The sequence below is a fragment of the Platichthys flesus genome, chromosome 8 (genome assembly GCF_949316205.1).
Source record: "Platichthys flesus chromosome 8, fPlaFle2.1, whole genome shotgun sequence".
NCBI lineage: Eukaryota > Metazoa > Chordata > Actinopteri > Pleuronectiformes > Pleuronectidae > Platichthys > Platichthys flesus.
This window is the reverse complement of record NC_084952.1, coordinates 22,135,811-22,142,473: the sequence shown is the minus strand read 5'-3', so window position 1 is coordinate 22,142,473 and position 6,663 is coordinate 22,135,811.

Here is a 6,663-nt window from a genome sequence, read left to right as displayed (position 1 = left end):
AACTTGAAGCTGGTGACACACTCGACCTCCGTCCCATTGATATGGATGGGGTGTGTGTGCCGCTTTTCTTCCTGAAGTCCTGAATAGATGCACAGTCCCCCACCACTGGTCTTACCGGAGTCATCAGCTGTTCTGTCCGCCCGGAGACCTAGAGACAAAGATTCCGCCCCGCCGAGGTTGAACCTGGCGAAACACCCAAGGAGCTGTGTGGGTATTGAATCCAACCAGCTGGTTGTGATTGCGCATGCTGTAAACAATGTGGCCGAACGCAGAACACTGCTCAATCTGACTTTCATTAAATTACATTACATGTCATTTAGCTGAAGCTTTTGTCCAAAGCGACTTACATTTTTAGTACACTCAACATTCTATGAGGGGCCATTTAGGGGTTTACTAATTGATAAATCCTTAAAATCTTTGGGGGGTTGAATATTTCTGATTGCAACTGTATGTGTGTGGTCGTGTGTGTGTCTGCCTGTCTGTGTCTCTATGTGTGTGTGCAAGAAAGAAAACGGGAACTGGCTATGGCATAATGACGAGGTCACGTGGTGACGAAATCAAGATGTTACGTTCAAGTAATTTCAAGATGGAGGTTTATGACCTCTGTGACGACATGAGGTCGAAGACAAGATGGCGGTCGGTCGCCAGTTACACAAAGGAGTATTTCTAGACAAAGAGATTTCTTATCTCCTGGTTCTGGTGCCGAACGGTGTTGAGATGAATTTAGGCTCTTTTAGTCAAGATTTATCCATGTAACATGAACTGTATAGAAAGGCCGGGACGTGTATAAAATCATGTTTAAGAGAAAAGAGAGAGAGAGAAATCAGAGAAAGACATCAGATACATCGTCTGAGACAAGCTACAGTGACTTCACCACATCGTCTGAGACAAGCTACAGTGACTTCACCACTCAGTAAACAAATTGGAGTTGTGTACCAATCTTTTAACAGGTTACGTCCCTGCAAACTTAGAGAGCCTCCGGCAGCACTGTAATCGTCCGACTGTCACGGCGCGAGGCACAGTTCGCTTTGTGTTACATGGCTTAAAACAGATTATGCGATCTTCAAACAAACAAACACTCAAATAAAATGACACGCTAAGTATTTATACTAGTCTCTGCCCAGACAATAAAGCCTCTTACTGTGACCTCCGCGGTGTTGCTTGCGCGTGGCGCACAGATTTTCCGGAAGTCCAGTGAATCACGTGGCCACTCAAGCTCGGTCGCTGGTTCGTCTGTAGCAGTGGGCGTCGTGCTGGGCCGGATAGAGCGAATTAAACGTGCTCTTAGAACGGAATTAAACCTCGTTCGACTTCTTCGACGGTATTGTGCTTCGTCCTTCTCTGATGGAATTTTGCCTCATCTCTTCTGCAGGTATGAACAGCTGTAGTGTAGTTGTGGATTGTGGAAAAGAAAGTCTCTGAGCTTGGCCTGCGAGCGAGTTCCTGTGCGCTGCCTTTTCAAGTTAAAAACAAAAATAGTCTATCAAAGTAAAACGTTGACTGAATAAAGAAATAAAGAAATAAAGAAAAAATGAAAATAAAACAAACGTCTGTAATTGCTCCCTAAAAATACCTCCGGATCAACTAACTGGAAAGGTCAGCTCTATCTTCAGGGAATTGGGAATGGCAGCGATTTTTGGCGAGCAGCCCCTTTTATTAACCTGTGGAGGCCCAGCCTCCTTGAGGTGTGGTCATGGGATGATGCTGGCTTTAAGCCAATTGAGTGTCAGAGGTCAAATAAGAGCGGCCAGGAGCAGAGCAGGGGTTTCTGGGGAAACCCCAGAATTTTTTTTATCACAAGGAGATACAATCTACTTGCTTGATCTTAGAGGGAAACTTTAGCTGGCTTCATCTTGGCTCACAGGCCTCACTTTTATAACGTAGATAAACTCACTGGGCTGTTGCCCAACACATATATCCTAAAGGTATGTCCCCTAAAATCTGTGTAGCCCTCTCACTCAAATCTGGTTTGACTAAATTACTTTTATAGAATGTCCCTTTAACATATAAAAGTTACTGCATGGGTTGTGAAATGGTGAGAGCTACGAAATATAGTTTCTGGAATGGTTTACACTAAACACAACTCAAAGATGACTCTGGCTAAGATGCCAAGAGGCCTGGTTAGTCTATTAATGTAACTATACTGGCAATGAGCATTGATTTCCCATGCAGTATATTTCAACTGTAACTATAGCCCTTATTCAATATGAAACAATACAATCAACATGAAAAAAACATTGGAAAGACAAGATTTGAGAGCAATATTAATCCGTTTTATTTCTAAACAATATAACTCAGCTCTCTTTTTTCATTTTACCTTAGATTGACCCATGAACACATGAAAACACAGCTTTATAACCCTATACTAATACCCCGGGGTTTTTTTTTGAAAGGTTCAGTTACTGGTACCAGTGTTTGCGCGCTTGTTGGAGCTCATACAGAAATCCTCTTCAAAAGAAAAGTCCATATACTCACACCCGAATCAGGCAAAAAAATGAGACACGGTAAACTCCTTGAAAAGGCAACCTCTTCCAAGAGGCAGCAACACAATCAGGAACCCGTCTAGATGCTCGGTCCAACACCAACTCCTCTGCTGCAGCACGTGGCAAAGTCTGTCCTTATCCTGGCCTCTCCCGTACATGCAGTTGGTTATGCTAACCGCTAGCAAAACAGTCCCGTACTCGTGGTCAGCTTGCGTTAGCCCCTTAGCAAAAAGCCACAGTTCTAAAGCATGCTCGTTTACACTCTTAAGCAAAATAAACAAACCCTCATGCAAGCGCCCGGTTGCAAACGGTTAATAGTATAACTGTTCTTCAAGTTAACTTTAAGTTTTCTTCCATATAACATATTCTCTTCAGCTTCTTCTCGCAGCTTCCTTTTTCTCCCGCCCCCCTGATCATCCCACAGGTTAATCCCCAATCACCAATACAATGATTGACACCTGCCTGAACAAATCCAAACAATAAAAATGAACTGAGGGGTTCAAGGGCTCTTTAAAACATAGGACATTTCTATATCTAACACAAACTTCCCCAAATTAACCAGATACATGTCTACAACATCATTACCATTTCAGGCCCACATTAGTGACAATTTAGCATAAACTGTACATGTAGGAAAACCTAATTTAATCAAATTAGAAGGGCGCTACATCTGTCAAAGCAAAGACTGTGGCATTGTTCCTAATTCAGTTCTTCTTCAGAGTTTGTTTCCCCTGTGAGATTTTAACTGAGCAGGGCACTAACTTCATGTCCATACTTTTGAAACAGGTCTCCCAACTGCTTGGTATCAAGAGCATCCGAACAACCCTTTACCATCCACAGATGGATGGATTGACAGATCCCTTTGTTCAAAGAAACTGTTGCTCTCTGGTCTTCCTGCTCGGCCCCTGACAAATGGTGGCAGGGGTGGGATCAGCTGGTAGACAGCACAGAAAGATTTTTATTTTTCTAATCTTGTTACCCCCAGCTCCAACTTGTGAACAATGCAACGTGGAGGACAGAGAATCAACTCTGGCAGACTTGGCAGATATTTTTCATGCCCACATGGTCCAGCAAGAAGTCTGTGATGCTCGACTGAAGGAGGAGACTGAACGCCACGAGCAGTGGTTTGAGGCACTCCAACAGGTTCGTACTACCCAAGCCCCAGAGCTCATTCCATCTGGGCCAGACACCCAAGGCCTGGAGGCCTGAATCAGATACTAAGGCTGAAGCAGCCCTGTCACATGAGGGTCCTCCAGCTAGTTCCTCATCAGGTCGTTTTCGGTTAGAAAAGGAGCCCAGATTAGAAAAGCTTACAGACTGAAATTTAACGTTTTCTTTTAACTTTCAAAAGGATTGCTGCAGCATCACATCACATGTCATTTAGCTGACGCTTTTGTCCAAAGCGACTTAAATTTTTAGTACACTCAGCATTTATGAGGGGCCATTTTAGGGGTTCAGTATCTTGCCAAAGACATTTAGGCATGCAGATGGGGGAGAGTGTGGTTTGAACCGGCAACCTTCGTGTTGGAGAACGTATGTAGGTGGCTTAAGTCTGACTGGATTTTCACCTGATTCCATTGCTAACTGGTAAGGCTAGAGCTGCTGTACACATGGACATGGCTAATGCTCTTCATTATGAAAATGTAATAGATGCTGTTTACAGAAAATAAGATGTTACCCCTGAAACCTACAGACAAAGATTCTTCTCAGCAGAGGTTGAACCTGGCGAAACACCCAAGGAGCTGTATGGGAATTGGATCCAACCAGCTGGTAAAACTATTAAATGTGTTGGGGAGAAAGGAGTTTTACAGAACAACACATATAGACAAGATAGACTTTTTCTCAATGAAAATCACCATGCCTCTGTGCCCAAAATGCCAAATCCCCTAGGAGCAGCTTCACAAGCACCTTGTGATTGTACATGCTGTAAACAATGTGGCCGAACGCAGAACACTGCTCAATCTGACTTTTATTACATGTCATTTAGCTGACGCTTTTGTCCAAAGCAACTTACATTTTTAGTACACTCAACATTTTATGAGGGGCCATTTAGGGGTTCACTATCTTGCCAAGGACACTTAGGCATGCAGATGGGAAAGAGTGGGATTCGAACCAGCAACCTTCTTGTTGCAGAGCACCCGCTCTATCCCCTAGGCCACGCTCTCCCAGACTTCGGGCCTGGTTAACATCAGGCATTTCCCAGTCAGTGGTGACTCTTATGCGAAATCTCGGCTGGACAAACACATACTTGACACCCACACTGAGATGAGTATTAGCAAGAGGGCCAGGGTTTACCTCTTGCTTCGGAGTATAATGAGACAGTAGCAGTGAACCTGCATGAGTTGGAACCTGGTGTGTGGTATCTCCAGATCATAGACCCCTTCACACATTTCAGTGCAGAAAACATTGTAAAAACTAAAAAGGCCACTGAAATTGTCAACTCCTTCATTCACATGTAGACAAGTGTCCATGGTCCTCCACGGCGACTAAAACTATACCTATAACTCAGTGATAACATACAAATGCTATTGCTGAAGGCACATTCTGCTCTATGGACTGTGTCTTTTAAATCAACGCCTCACACGCAAACGACCCAGCATAGATAATGAAGCACCGACGCCGGATCCCACAGTAACAGGAAAAGGGTGTGATCTGATGCTTAGGGGAAGAACAGTCGAAACAGCCAACACTTTTCTACCGACACCTCCACCGATACCTTGGTCAAATATCAACACTCAATAGCAGCCAACTGCTTTCACATTTAAACTGTGCTAAAGAACGTTCCCACTAGTGTTGTGTCGTTCGTGAACGATTCGTTCGTTTTGAACGAATCGTTACAAGGACTTGGGAGTAACGAGTCCTCTCAAAGAGTGATTTGTTAATTTTCTCGTGGCCACGCATCGGGACTGTTGCATAGGCTGCTGCAGGTCACGTGGAAAATGATCCAAAGACTCGTATCCGGCCGATGAACGAATCACTGATTCGAAGACTCTGTTGGCAGAAGAACGAGTCACTGATCTGAAGACACGGTCGTGAGGTGAACGATTCGTTCATCTACCGGGTAAGAGTCTTTGGATCATTTTCCACATGACCTCCATAGGCTCAGAAGAGGAAACAGTTACCTCATTCCCTATCGTGGGACCGCTGTTAAAAAGCAGCCATGACTGAAAGCTTTTGTGTGGCAGATCATAATTTTTTTAAGAAAACCTCCATACACAGTAAAACATGACAGTTTGTATGGTTTTAAATTGTCATTTATAGTCACACTGGCATTTAATTATCACGGGAAATAATTACACTGCACTAAACTGTAAGTGTAAATGTAAAGTGAAAATAACAAAACCAGTCATCATGACTTTTGAATAGGGCTGAACGATACATTTTTATTTAACTGCTCATTACAGAAACCAGAATAACAAATCGGTGTGCATTTAAGTAATTTAATCAAAGTCATTTTAAGTATAAAATAATCTGAGTAACGTATTCTGAATACTTGGATTATTCCACATTGAATTACATTTTATAAGTGTAGGAATGCGGCGTTGTTATAGTCAGTGGATCAGCAGCAGTTTAAGCTCTGTGTCCGCGGATGCGGCGGACCAGCTGGATGTGCTGGCAGCGTGCAGATCAGCAGCCCCGTAGATCCCCGTTCATGTCCGGGTGGACGTGCAGTGGTATGGAGGCGCCGGGCCGCAGCAGGAACAGCTGAACACCTCCGTCTCGCAGATGTGCATGTAGGTGACCGAGGGGCTCCGCCGCCCCGGAGCTCGGCTTGCTTTTCCGAGGAGCGATTTCCCGTCCGCCGCCCGCACCGCGGTCACCGGCGAGATGAGCTCGCTCTGTGTGTCCGACACGCTGGCCGAAGACTCTGTGGGCAGGTGAACGATACACGTCGGGACTTGAACGATTCGGCCATCTGCCGGGTACGAGTCTTTGGATCGTTTGCACCCCCCCCCCCCCCGTTGAAACGTACGAATGACTCAAAAAAGAGATTCGTTCATTCTAGTGAACGAGTTTCAAAGAACTGACACGGTAAAAAGATCCGAACTTCCCATCACTAGTTCCCACACATACGCAGAAATACAACCTGTTTGAAATGCTAATACGACCTCTCTGAACACGCCCCCTGCAGTTCACGTCTAAAGATGACTTCAACACAACTCTATATAGTTTTTGTAAT